A 14,918-nucleotide genomic window follows, 5' to 3' on the forward strand; every position below is an offset into this window, starting at 1 on the left:
GCAGGTCCCTGCTCAAATGACACCTGATTAGGAAGGCCTTCCAAGCACCCGCTATGCGAAATAGCACAGCCCTGGCCACTCTCTGTCCCTTCCTGCCTCTAATACTGCCTGACATTCAGTTTGTTTGATCTCTGTCTCCTGCAACTAGAAGCCAAGCTCCGTGAGGGCAGGGACTTTGCTCTTTTGTTCACTATGATATTCCTAGAATGTAGAGCAAAACCTGGTACATAGTAGGGGCTCAACAAATACTTATTGAATCAATGAATGTGGACTCACATTTGATATCTGCCCTCAAACTAACACTGGGCTAAGTACTGTTGCCACAATACCCATTCTGCAGATGTGGAAACTGAGAGAATAGAAGGGATTTACCCTCAAGATCCCTCAGATAGTGACAGATTAAAACATATGCTTCAAAGGAGAGGAAATCAATAGAGAAAATCAATAAAATCAAAAGCTGGTTCTTTCAGAAAATTTATAAAAATAAAAAAGCCTCTAGGCAGGCTAAGAAAAAAAGAGAAGATACAAATTATTAACATCAGAAATGAAAGAGAGGACATCACTATAGTTCCCACAAACATGAAAAGGGAAATAAAAGAATACTTTGAATAATCCTATGCCCATAAATTTGATAACCTAGATGAAATACGCCAATTCCTTGAAAGACACAACCTGCCAAAACTCATACAAGAAGAAATAGACAATCATAGGCCTGTATCTATTAAACAAGTTGAATCACTAATTAATGACCTTTCAAAAGAGAAAACATCAGGCCCAAATGGGTTCACTGGTGAATTCTATCAAACATTTAAGGAGGAAAGTGTACCAATTTGCAACAATCTCTTCCAGAAAATATTAGCAGAAAAAATACTTCCTAACTCATCCCATGAGGCCAGCATTAACCTAATACCAAAACCAAAAAAGACATTCCGAGAAAAGAAGACTACAGACCATATCTCTTATGAACATAGATGCAAAGATCTTCAACAAAATACAAAATATTAGCAAATAGAAATGAAAAAAGTATAAAAAGAATTATATACTACGGCCAAGTGGGATTTATCCCAGGTATGCAAGACTGGTTCAGCATTCAAAAATCAGTTAATGTAATCCATTATATCAAAAGGCTAAAGAAGAAAAATCACATGATCATATTAATAGATACAGAAAAAGCATGTGACAAAATCCAATACTCATTTATGATAAGACTCTCAGAAAACTAGAAATAGAGGGAAATTTCCTCAACTTGATAAAGAATATCTACAAAAAACCTACAGCTAACATCATCCTTAATGGTGAGAAACTAGAAACTCTCGCATTAGGAACAATGCGACAACTCTCACCACTGCTTTTTAGTACTGTATTGGAAGTCCTAGCTAATGCAATAAGACATAGGATTTTTACTTTCACAGATTGGGAAGGAAGCTTTTTAAATTTTTACAGGTGTTTTAATTTTACATATTGGGAAGGAAGAAATAAAACTGCCTTTGTTCACATATGACATGATTGTCTACGTATAAAATCTGTAAGAAATGCCAAAAAAAATCTCTTGGAACTAATAAGTATTTACAGCAAAGTGAGGTTGCAGGATACAAGTTTAGTATACAAGAGTCCATTGCTCCCCTATACACAAGCAATGAACAAGTGGAATTTGAAATTTAACAAAAATAATAATACATTTCCATTGGCACCAAAAGAAATGAAACAAGGTAGAAATTTAACAAAATACGTACGAGATCTGTATGAGGAAAAACTACAGCACTATGATGAAAGACATCAAAGAGGAAATAAATAATTAGAGAGTATTCCATGTTCATAGATAGGAAGACTCAATATTGTCAAGATGTCAGTTCTTCCCAACCTGATCTATAGATTCAATACAACCTCAATCAAAATCCCAGCAAGTTGTTTTGTGGTTATCAGCTACTGATTCTAAAGTTTTATAAAGAGGAAAAAGGCCCAGAATAGCCAACACTATATTAAAGGAGAAGAACAAAGTCAGAAGACTGACACTACACAACTTCAAGACTTACTATAAAGCTATAGTAATCAAGACAGTGTGGTATTGGCAAAAGAATAGACAACTATATCAACGGAAGAGAATAGAGAGCACAGAAATAGACCCACATAAATACAGTCAACTGATCTCTGACAAAGGAGCAAAGGTAATACAGTGTAGAAGAAGTAGTCTTTTCAACAAATGGTGCTGCAACAACTGGACATCCATATGCAAAACAAACTAATCTAGACACAGATACTATAACCAACAAAAAAATTAACTCAAAATGGATCACAGACCTAAAAGTAAAACACAAAACTATGAAACTCCTAAAAGATAACACAGGAGAAAGATGTAGATGACTTTGGGTATGGCAATGACTTTTTAGATACAATATCATAATCCATGAAAGAAATAATTGGTAAGCTAGACTTGATTAAAATTTTAAATTCTGCTCTGTGAAAGACATTGTCAAGAGAATAAGAAGCCACAGACTGGGAGTAAATGTTTGGAAAAGATATATGTAAAGGACTATTATACAAAATATGCAAAGAATTTGTAAATTTGTAAACTTGCATTATAAAACTCAACAATAAGTAAACAAATAACCCAATTTAAAAATGACAAAAGACCTGAACAGACAACTCACCAAAGATACACAGATGGAAAATAGCGTATAAAAAGATGCTTTACACCATATGTGATCAGGGAATTGCAAATTAAAACAACATTAGATACCACTATACACCTATAAAAATGGCCAAAATCCAAAACTCTGACAACACCAAATCCTGGCAAAGATGTGGAACAACAGGAACTCTCATTCATTGTTAGTGGGAATGCAAAACAGTATAGCCACTTTGGAAGACAGTTTGGCAGTTTCTCACAAATTTAAACATACTTTTACTGTACAATACAGCAGTTGTGCTCTTGGTATTTACTCAAATGAGTTGAAAACTTATGTCCACACCAAAACCTGCAGAAGTTTTATAGTAGCTTTATTCATAATTGCCAAAACTTGAAAGCAAAAAAGATGTCCTTCAGTAGGTAATGGATAAACTAACTGTAGTACAACCAGACAATGGAATACTATTCAGTGCTAAAAAGAAATGAACTTAGCATTATTCACAGTAGCTAAAATGTGGATGCAATCCAAGTGTCCATCAACAAATGAATGAATTAGCAAAATGTGGTTTACACATACTGAGAAATATTATTCAGCTTTAAAAAGGAAGAAAATTCTGACATACGCTACAACATGGATAAACCTTGGACATATTACACTAAGTGAAATAAGCAGTAAAAAAGATAATAATGTATGATTCCACTTACATAGGTACTTAGAGTAGTTAAAATCACAGCGACAGAAAGTAGAATGGGGGTTGCCAGGGGCTGGGAGAAGGGAATAGGAAGTTATTGTTTGATGGGTATAGTTTCAGTTTTACAAGACGAAAAGAGTTCTGGAGATGGATGGTGGTGACGGTTGCACCACAATTTGAATGCACTTAATACCACCAAACTGTACACTTAAAATGGTTAAAACATTAAATTCTGTTATGTATATTTTACCACAAACAAAAAAATAGGGGAAAAAAAGGAGTTATCAAAACATGAAAAGACATGGAAGAACCTTAAATGTATATTACTAAGTGAAAAAATGCCAATCTAAAAAGGCTCCATACTCTATGATTCCAACACTATGACATGAAGAAAAAGGCTAAATGATGGAGACAGTAAAAAGATCAGTGCTTTGCCGGGGCTTAGTAGGGAGGGAAGGATGAATTGGCAGAGCAGTGAAACTACTCTGTATGATACTATAATGGTGGATACATGTCATTATCCATTTGTCAAAACCTATCGAATGGGGCTTCCCTGGTGGTGCAGTGGTTGAGAATCCGCCTGCCAATACAGGGGACACGGGTTCGAGCCCTGGTCTGGGAAGATCCCACATGCCACAGAGCAACTGGGCCTGTGAGCCACAATTACTGAGCCTGCGCGTCTGGAGCCTGTGCTCCGCAACAAGAGAGGCCGCGATAGTGAGAGGCCAGCGCACCGTGATGAAGAGTGGCCCCCGCTCGCCGCAACTAGAGAAAGCCCTGGCACAGAAACAAAGACCCCACACAGCCAAAAATAAATAAATTAATTAATTAATTTAAAAAAAAAAACCTATCGAATGAATGTACAACGCCAACAGAGAACCACAGTATAAACTATGGGCTTTGGGTGATAACGATGTGTCAATGTAGGTTCATCAATTGTAATGCATGTGCCACCGGGTGCGGGATGTCAGTAGTGTGGGAGGCTGCACATGTGTGTAGGGATGTATATAGAGACAGAGAATGTGAGAATTCCCTGCACTTTCCCCTCAATTTTGCTGTGAATCTAAAACTGCTCTAGAAAATAGTCTATTAAAAAAAAAAAAAAAGCTTCTGAGTCCACAGCCCAATCTCCTTCCTCCATCCCACAGTGCCTTTCTTTCATAACTTAGCCCTGACCATGGCCCAGAAAGGGAAGACAGCTCAGCAAACCCCAAAGCACAAGGAATGGCCCCCTTCATTTCTTCTCAGATAATACACTACCACAGCCACCAAAGCATCACTGCCAGCCAGTTTGGACTTCTTCCTTTATTTGTAGGCTATAAATTAAAATACATTATTTTACACTTTTAACTAATGAAAGAGGCAGCTGGGTGCAGCAGAATGATCACCAGTCCAGGTCAGAAGACTCACAGACTGAGCCCCGCTCTACCACTCCATAGCTGTGTGACCTCGGGCAAGTCACTTCCCCTCTCTGATGCTGACATGCATCTGAAAATGGGGTTTCTATTCCCTCCCTCTTTGCCACATCTGGCTGTTTGAAAGTTCTTCAGGTGTGATTCACAATGTGTATATATGTCATTACTTAAAAAAAATAATAAAGCCATTTAAGGGCATGTTTTGCTAATTTTTGCTGCATGAACAGAAAAACAATGATTTGCTCATTCCTTAGAAGAGGAAGTTTAGACTTATTATTATCTCTCCATGATGTTAAGTAGTGGTCACCCCACAGAGTGAGGGGGTGGTCTGGCCTTGCTCTCACAGCCGACCAGGTCAGGGAGAGGGGGCAGCTCGGAGGGAAAAACTCTACCGGCTGAGCCTCCCATCAGGGACAATGGGTGTGTGGTCCTGGGATGAACCTACTTGTGCAAATTTAAAACAACTTAAAAAAGAAAAGAAGGAAAAGGTTTGGGATGGACAATATCCTAGAGGGCAGAGAAGGACCAGGTTGCTGTCATGAGTCACATATGGACACAGGGCTGGTCCCAGGCCAGAAAGTTCTGGCAGACTTTAAGCTGAGTAAGCAGGAAACTGGGGTGGTGAGAACCTGTCACCCTGTCCCCTCACACACGTGTCCCAGAGAGCGAGGGGGAAGCCAGGAGGGAGACGAGGCCTGGGGCTGCTACCCCTTTCTGCCCTTAAACTCAGGGCTTGTGCCCCATCAGTCAGAACTGGACAAAAAGGAAGGGTGGTACTGGGACGACACAGGTAATGAGATCCACCACTTCCTGGAATGTTGTCTTCTTCCTGGGCAGTGGGCTACACACTTGATATCCATCGCCTCATTTAATCTTGACCATGAAGCCTGCAGTTGTAATGACTATCTTCATCTAACAGGAGAGTAAACTGAGTTCATCTGCCCCAGCTAAGACATAGCCCTGAAATTCATCTAATACCAAAGCTATGCTCTCCCTCCTGGATTAACCTGCTTTATGATTTACAAATAATGCATGGAAATGTGATGTAAGTAGCAAGAGTGAATCCCTTTTCTACTTGGTCAATGAAAAGATGGGAGCTTGAGTCCAAACAGGATGCGGGAATCACTGGATCCCAATGCCACCTCAGCTCCATGAACAGACATAAAAGTTCTGGACTGAGGGAGATGATGGTCTCACCCACCTTGGCTGGACTCAGAACACAGCTGGAGCTCTGGCCTCAGCTCTGCGGGCTGAACTATGAGAGTGCCAAGTTCAGGCCAGAATCCACCCAGAAGAGGGTCAAGAGAGCAAGAAGTCCAGAGAGCACCTAGACCTGCATCCTCAGAGGGAGGCAGAGGTAAATATGACCCTGCACCCAGAAGATGAGAAGGTGTGGGGTGGGGATACAGGAGAATGGCCGGGAGGGAAAAGGGTGATGCTTGTTCCCTTCAGCCCCACAAAGCAGATTTGGGGCAAGAAGATGGAAGGTACAAGAAAATAGATTTCAGCGCAGCACAAGGAGACATGCTGACCTGTCAGAGACAGCCCAAGGTGGCCCAAGGCAGCACAGGCTGCAATGGAGGCTATGAGCCTCAAGTCCCTGGTTGGGCGGATACTGACAACCACCTGGCAGGAACTTTGGGGTGAAGAATCTGCCAAGCATTCTCTGCCAAGTATCTGCCAAGGCCTTTAAGTCCCTTCCAGCCTTTGCAGAGCTGACCTGCTTGACCCACACCCAACCCTCTGAATGAGCAGGCAGAGAATATCAATTCACCTTACAGAGGCAATGGAGGTGCTCAGAGAGGTTGAGCAACTTGCCCAAGGTCACGCAGTGGAGCAGAGCTGGACTGGGACTCAGGTCTTCCTCCAAATCACACTGGGGTGGGTAAGAGGTTAATCAAGCTCACCTGGACCACTGGCTTCTGTTCTCACCTTTGGCATCTCTAAAGCCTTCCCGTAATCAAGGAGAATCAGGATATCTCCCTCACTAACCTCTTTCAACTCTATCATGGCCTCTTCACCCCCACGATTGAAGCTTTAGTTCAGGGCCACATCCTCTCCACCCTGCACTGCCCTGGATCATTCCAGCAGCCTCTCAACCAGCCTCCCTAACTGTGCCTCATCTTCCTCTAAACACCAGTAGTGCAAAACCTTGGTTGCACATTGGAATCACCTGGGGAGCTTTAAAATATAATAATACTTCTCCATAAGTTACACATAAAGCAACAGTAATCAAAACAGCATGGTACTGGCATAAGGATAGATATATGGACCAGTGGAATAGAACTGAGAATCCAGAAATAAACCTATACATCTATGGCCAATGGATTTTCAACAAGGGTGCCAAGATTATTCAATGGGGAAAAACAGTCTCTTCAACGGTGGTCCTGGAGTAACTGGATATCCACAGGCCAAAGAATGAAGTTGGACCCCTACCTCACACCATATACAAAAATTAACTCAAAATGAATCAATGACCTAAATATAAGAGCTAAAGCCTTAAAACTCTTAGAAGAAAACACAGAGGTAAATCTTTATGACCTTGGATTTGGCAATGGATTCTTACCTATGACACCAAAAGTACAAGCAACAAAAGGAAAAATAGATAAGTAGGTAGAGGCTCTGCTGTGGTGGCAGCCAGGCCTCCTTCACCACCACCCACCCCCACCAGCCACCTGCTTCCCACTGTCAGATCTCAGCAGGAGGACAATCCAGAGGCCTCCTAAAAATTGCCTTCACTCATTTGCTCAGCCGGCTATAGAGGGCTGGCTGGGGAGATAAAAGCATCAAGGGACTCCCCTTTCTGCCTGACCTCCAAACTCCATGCAAGGCTGGGTGGAGAACGCAGGAGCAGTGCGACCGTGGGGGCTGTGGGCTGTCACTGCAGGCATGCGGGGTGCTCTGGGGACACATGGGGCCCGCCATGAATGCCATGGGGTGATGCTGTGAGTTCCTGGGGGTGCTTCACGAACGCCATAGGTGGCTCTGTGGGCACCAGGGGGGCCACTGCAGTGCTGTGGGGAGTTCCCGTGGACACACACAGGGCACCTCTGTAGGTGTGGAGCCTTTGCGGGCACTGTGGGTGCCGTGGGTGGCTATGGTAAACACACTATCCTTAGGGCAGGAGCCCCATGTCTGTATCCTAACCTTGCTGCTTTTTAGAGGTGAACCCTGGATTAATTTACCACTTTTCTGAACCTCAGTTGTCCTCACTTAAAAAGAGCTTGTTAATCCCTGCCTCTTGGGGTGTGGGGAGGATCAGTGATTACCTACAGAAAGGGCCCGGGAAAGATCACCAGGAGTGAAGTGTAAACCATGGGATAGAGGCTCAGGGAGAACTGTTCACACCCGAGATGGCCCCATGCCCCAGGGGTGTCAGAACAGAGAGCTGACACAACCCAGGCCCTTCATCTCAGGCCTTTTTTAGACCACGCACAGAGAGAGGTATGTGTCTCCAGGGTAACCCCACTGTGTGGTCACAAACACCCAGCTTTCACATCCCAAGAGCCTGAGCCTCTTCAAGGAGGTCACCTTGGGAGGCTACCCACATTATTCCAGGGGGCTACCCTCATTCAAAGCACACAGGATCATCTTGCTGGTGATTTCCTGGCCCTCATAACCATCTTGGGGGGGGGGGTGTGTGTGTGCATGCTGTTTGCCCATTTTATAGATAAGAAAACTGAGACTCTGGGCAATCAAAGCACTCACCCGGAATCAAACAGCTACTGAAGGGCAGAGCTTCGACTCAGCCTCCACCAGCCCGGCTACCAGACCCCAGCAAACATTTCCCACAACAGCTCACGCCTGTCTGCCCGTTGCTGACAGTCATCTTTGGATTCTCCCTGTGACTCTATAATTTCTGTTTCCTGACTAACAACAGGGGCCAGGCAAAATTACTCTGCTCCCTCAGCAGCCCTGCTGAAGGTAAACCAAGAACAACGGCCCCCTTGCTGCTTTTTTCTGTACCTAAAGAGATTCTTTCCTCTCGTCTGAGGCCCACGGCTTCCCCTGATGGAGAAACGTCCCAAGGAAGTTAAGCTTTTTCTGACTCGCTTCAGTGCCTTCTCCTGACTAAGAAAACCTGGCGGGATCCAGGCTCTGTGATAAGGTGATAGCTTCCTGCAGGGATCCGGGCAGCTGCTGCCAGGAGGCTTACAATGAAGATTATGGCCCAGGCGGCTGGCAGAGCAGGGTGAGCTGTGGGACACAGACGCTGTGGAGGGAGTGAGAGAAGCTCCCCAGGCCCCGGCCTCGCTGCTCCTCTGCCACTGACCACTTGGGGGGGCCTTGACATGGCCCTGTTTGATCTGCTGCTAGGACCTGGCCACCCTGCCTTGGATTCCAGCCTAAAATAATCCCGGCCAGCCAGCGGGCACATCCAAAGTTAAGAGGATGAGCTTGGAGACCAGGTGAATAGCAGATCAGTGAGTCATGAAAGCGGCCAGTGCTTCCCAACCAAGGGCACCAGAGGCAGCTGAAATTGCAAACGCCATCAGGCGGCTGGGCAGAGCACTTTAACGTGGGTACACGCCATCCACCCTCACAGCAGCCCCAGGAGGGGGAAGGCCGGTGGAGGGGGTCTGTAGGGAGGGATGGTGTGGGGAGATTTCTTCAGCTCCCTCATCTCATCTTCTCCCCAAAACAACCCCATGAATAAGTGTGATGTTCCCATTTCAGAGATCAGAAAATCAAGACTCACGGAGATTTTTCGAAGAGCCCAACGTTTAAAAAAAAAATTTTAGGAAAGAAATCACTTCCATGTCTTTTTTCAGGAAATGAATTTCAGAGAGGTGATTTGGCTTCAAGGATTTTTTAACCTTAAGATGCAAGTCATAGAGCTGGTAAGCAAAATGCACAAGAATGCTTGGGTAGTTCAGGGAGGGGCTTCAAGTAAGCCACATTACTTACTGCTGTGTGACCTTGAGCAAGTCACTTAACTTCTCTGAGGCCTGGTTTTCTCTTCCCTGAGATGGAGGTGATAACAGGGCTGTTGGTAGGGGGATTGCACATAGCCCTCCACTCGGCACGGAGAAGCCCTCAGTCAGTGTTGGTCAATCTGACTCTTCTGATTCATTGGGACTCAAACACAGTTGCATCTGCGCTTTAGACCCTGTGGTCTTTCCCCTGAGGCTCTGAGTCATCCTTTGCTCAAGGCTGGCAATCAAATCTCAGAGCTTTCAAATCCCCTCTCGTCTCCACAGCCTTGCCCAAGCCCCACCTCCATCTCTGCCTCCCTGCTGCTCCCACACCTGCCCTTCCCCCAGCTCAGCCCTGGTCTTGGGACCTCAGCAACTGAGGACCTGCGGGCTGGAACAGAGATTCAAGTCACTGCTGCCCCACTTTACAGATGCGAAAATGAGGCCCAATGAGGGAAATGGCTTGTAAGGGCTCTTGAGGCACAATGGTGCCACAGACTGGGCCAGAGGACAGATATCCTGGCTCCTCATTCAGGAACCTTCCCTGAGGCGACCCAGCCCATCACCAGTCCTGGGATTGTGGGCAGCCCAAGAAGCTCCCAGAGCCCAAGAAGCAGACCAAGTCTTCTCCGTTCCCAATTCCGTCATGGAATATGGTGATTGATCCTAGTCTTTGTGGATTTGAACTTTATCCAAAAAAGACAGTCCTGGAATGGGGGGAGGCGATGGGGGGAGGGAAGGGCTGGAAATCACCCCAGGAAGGTATTTCCTTCCCACAATCCCAAGACCATGGTGGGTGTGGAGGAAGGGGAGGCGTGGCAGGGGTCCTTGACAGAGGCGGGACCCTCCGTGATCCCCCAGGAGCTCTGCTTTCCCTTGGAGGGCTCACTCCCTCCAGCCCTTCAACCCTCGCTTCCTGGATCGACTCAGGACCAAGCACGACCTTCGGCCCCGTCAGTGGGGCGGCACCCAGTCTGGTGAGACCCCATCAGCCCCTGTCTCCTCACCCCTCACCTTTGCTCCCCATCCCGGAGCAAACATCTGGGGGTGAGGACAAGAGAAAAGCCGCCCTTTGCCTGCCCTGCCCTCCAGCACGAGCTGAGAGCTTTCTCACTCAGAAATGGAGAGTCTGGAGGGGCAGGGAGCAGAGAGAAGATTAGACCCTCGTATTTGAATACATTAAGATCCACACTCCCATGTCGCCAATCATACCTCTTTCAACTGGTGTCTTTTCCGTTCAGGGGTTTCAAGATTCTCTTGAAGTCTCTTTCTGATGGTAGCTTCGGGATAAACTCTAGAAGGAAAAGAGGGTGAAATACATTTTAAAAAGGCAAGTGTGGGGGGCATGTGGCTTCTGGGGGCCACTTCGTCCAGATGTGCACCCGCTCCCTCCTCCCATCTCTGAAGGCGCAGAAGCCACAGCCCCCGTGGCAAGCACCCAACCCCACAGAGGGTCCCAGGATGGCATCCCCAGAGCCTAGGGACGGGGGCATATTTTCAGTCTTCCAAAATCAGCCCAGGAGCCTGTACAACGTCCCCGTGATGACACGGAGCGTGCTGTAACCACAGTGGCACATTGTGTCACTTTGCTTCTAGCTAGAATAGTATCATCTTGGTGTGGGAACTCCATTTTCCTCAGGCAGAGAAAAGGCTTTCTGAGTCATTTTGAAAATGCAAAAGCGAATTAATCATTGCCTAATGAATGCAGGCTTTGGGGCAGACCGATATTTTCAAGATCTGGTATCCGTGAAGAGATAAGTAGTAAGTGGAGAAATCTTTGGTGGTGAAAAAAACGACTCAGCCCCAGAGTGCAGGGGCCAGAAGTCCAGCCTCTCCCCCGACCCCTGCCTCCTCTCTGTCAGTTTGACAAAGAGTCCCCAGGTCACAGGAGAAGGATCAAATTCACCATGTCCAGGCCACATACCTGTCAGCCAAGGCTTAGGCCAGTCCCAGGGGACTAGCTTGTTCACATGCCCAGCTGAGCAACAAAAGGGCAAAACTTTACAGCGGAGTGGGAGCGGGGGGAGGGCTAAGCACCCCCATCCTTCCCTTCCCAACAACCTGGCGGCACAGTAGAAGCCCTGGTCAAGTTTCATATTGTCTCAAATGATAATGACAATAATCCCGATGCCCTCAACAATTCCATGAGGAAGTATGGCCACTTTAGAGATGGGCCATGGTGAATTCAGAGGCGTTAACTCACCCAAGGTCTTAGCACTGAAAAGGGGCAGGGCCAGGGCTACACTCAGGTCCGTGGGAAGTCAAGTCCCTTGCAAGCGCATCTCCATGGTGGGAGAGGAGCGATCAGGAGAGCAATGAGTTCAAGGTCTACCCTGTAGATCCCAACACCAGTGTACCCTGGGCATAAAAGAAGTTCTCAGAACTCCCTGCTAACTGATGGGGAACAGGGCTTGGCCAGAGGACGTGATCTCGTTTTACTTAGCTATCTCTGCCTCAGATGTCCACCCAGGCAATGTCAGCCCAAGGGACCTCAAGTGTCATGGGCCAGACTAAGGCTAGTCAGAGGAATTCATGATACATATACACATCCATATACATATACAGCCATATCCATATCCATACACATGCATATGCATACGGATATGGATGTATATGTATATAATTTTCATTTTTAACTACAAAAGTGAAAGTTTTTCCATACTCGTTCATCCTAACAGATAAACCCACTGCAAAATCTTTGTAATATGACGTTGTAGGCTATATTACATATAATCACACATGTGTGCACATGTGTGCACAAGCATGTGCCCATGGGGGCCCACAAGCAGACAGTGGCAATTTTTTACACAAATGGGCTCTTACCTCGCATGTTCTACAACCCCAGTTATCAGTGATACCACGTCTACCTCTGCGAGTGAGCACACATGCATCTTCTGGAGTCTTTTTCACAGCTGCACAGTATCCCATGGGAGGTGTGGACCACAGTGCACTCACCTCTCCCACCATGGATATGTGGATATTTCCATCTCTGGCCATTACCACCTTGCGGCAACGGTCCCCTTAGTGCCCACATTTCCGTGTGGAAAAGTTCATGCAATTCCAAAGCCCGGATGCCCCGAAGTGGGACCGCCGGGCAGAGGCTCTGCACACATCACATTTGGCAAACTGCCTTCCCAAAATACTGGATCAACTCCCCTCAAATAGAAGGGCAGGAGCCCCTTTGCTTGAATGCAAATTTGAACCCAGGGTTCAGCCTACAGAGTTGCTTTTCTGCTCCCCTCCTGGTGGCTTGGGAGGTCGCATTCCCTGGATGAGGGAGGAGTTTATTTCTTGGCTCACGCAGAGGTCCACCCCTCCACTTCCCCAGAGCATCTCCCAGTTCCCGGCCCACCTGAGCCAGGAACTACATTTACGGGCTCAGAACTGATAATGAGCTTTTATGAGCTCTGGGGACCGCGAAGAACACGTATTAATGTCAAGTGTGCCTGTCAGCCACGCAGCCTGGGAGAATGTTACACATTAACAAAATTAAAGGCTGCAGCCACGCCGGGAAGGAGCCGCGGGCTGCACATCTGGCAGTGCGGGCAAGGCCCGTCAATAACAAAATTACTTTTCAGGTTTCGCACTCCCGAGCCCGAAGCTGTCTCCCATCTTCGATGGAATTCTGCCTTCCTGCAGACTAAGAGGAGATTAGTTTATTACCAGCCTGCCAGGAGAGGCAAAATCCAGCACTAATCCTAATTCCCATTTAAGCAGATCTGCATTGTGTGAGGGAAACCAGCTGCGCTCGGAATTTCTTCCCCCTTTCCCCTGAGATCTCATTCCAGCCCCCTCCTCTCCGTGGGGGAGGGAGGTCACTACAGATGTTAGGCCCGGAGCCCTCCCAGGAGGGGGGAAAAGAACGCCAAGGTTTAGGGCCAAGACGGGAACTGGGGCTGGGTGACAAGAGGCAGCGTTGAAAGGTGGTGGGCTGGGTGATGGTGGTCGCCGTTGACCGGGCTGTCTTGTGCCGTGGAAGGGAGAGGCCCCCGTGGTTCTGGCCCCAGACCTGCTCTTGCTTTTGTACAAAGATCCCCGCCGCCCCCAGGTTTGAAGTGGCACAGGTTGGGATCCTGAGTCCAACTCTAACTAGCTCTGTGACCTTGAGCAAATGACCTTCCTATTCCATACTCAACTCCTCATCTGGAAAATAGGGTTAACAACAGCTGATGCCTCCTAAGAGGTTGTGAGCATTACATGAGGAATGTATACACAGGACTTAGCCGAGAGCCTGGCACACGATACCCTATTTCTTGAATGTAAGACTCCATAGGTTATAATCGTACCATTATTATATGGACTTCTAAGAAAAAGAAAACACTGCCTGTTAAACTAATTATGACATGTCACTTTTTGTATGATGCATCCTGGTTTTAGAGACCTTAAAATATTTTTTTTTTTTAAGTGTGCCTTAGAATCCATGAAATATATAGTAAGAGCTTAATCAGTGGTACTTAGTGATGATATTGGCCAGGTGCGCCCATTTTGCAAGGTCTAGTTCAAAACTTAGACCTTCTTCCTCCTCTTCTTTCTTCCAATCAAAGCAAATCTGCACTGGGTGGGGATGCCAGCCCTCAATTTATAAGAAAAACTCTGATAGCCACTTCAGTATCCTGGATAGGACCCAGATGAGAGACTTAAATATCTACCCTGATGATTCCTACTCTAGAACAGAGCACACCTGTGTAACGGGACACCCAGATCAAAGACTCTTCACTCTTCTCCCAGTCAATGTTTCTCTACCATCCCATGTCTCCCAAATCATCCCTGCCTCTCCATCCTCACTGCCCCTGCCAGCCCCGCCTGGGCTCAGCCCGATCGTTGCCTATCTGCTTGCTGCAAACAGGCTCCTGCTGGTCTGCCAGCCCGCAGCCTCTGTCCCTTCCAACCTGCCCTCTCCTTTGCTGTCAGACTGAGCCCATAAATGTCTTTCTCTCCTGCTTCAGTGGGTTCCCTGGCCTCCCTCTGCCTATATACAGGGCCTTTTATCATCTGATCCCCAGTTGCCTTTTCAGGCCCATCTTCAGGTCCTCGCAATATGCACAGACCCCGCAGTTAAACTGAACTCACCTGGACTTACACGCCCCACCAACACACTCAGCCCAAACTCGCTGCTGTTCACTCTGCCTGGAAGTCCGTTCTTCCTTTCCTAACCCTGAACTGCAGCCCCCCACACACTCCCCAAATCACCTGGCAAACTCCTACCCATCCTGTAAAACCTTCCTTCGATATCTCCTCTGAGAAACCTTCCCAGACTTCCACAGGCATG

General features: G+C 46.6%; 1 protein-coding gene across 3 annotated transcripts in view; it reads right to left on the reverse strand.

Annotated features, from left to right (window-relative positions):
* The window catches only part of TSPAN18 (tetraspanin 18), a 184,414-nt gene that overhangs the window by 139,029 nt on the left and 30,467 nt on the right, over positions 1–14,918 (reverse strand). For all 3 annotated transcript variants that reach the window (XM_007181112.3, XM_028166239.2, XM_057552798.1), the window contains exon 2: positions 10,862–10,943. The gene's annotated coding sequence lies outside the window, so the exon portion shown is untranslated. The remainder of the gene's footprint in view (positions 1–10,861; positions 10,944–14,918) is intronic.

This window comes from Balaenoptera acutorostrata, chromosome 9, assembly GCF_949987535.1.
Source record: "Balaenoptera acutorostrata chromosome 9, mBalAcu1.1, whole genome shotgun sequence".
Taxonomy (NCBI): Eukaryota; Metazoa; Chordata; class Mammalia; order Artiodactyla; family Balaenopteridae; genus Balaenoptera; species Balaenoptera acutorostrata.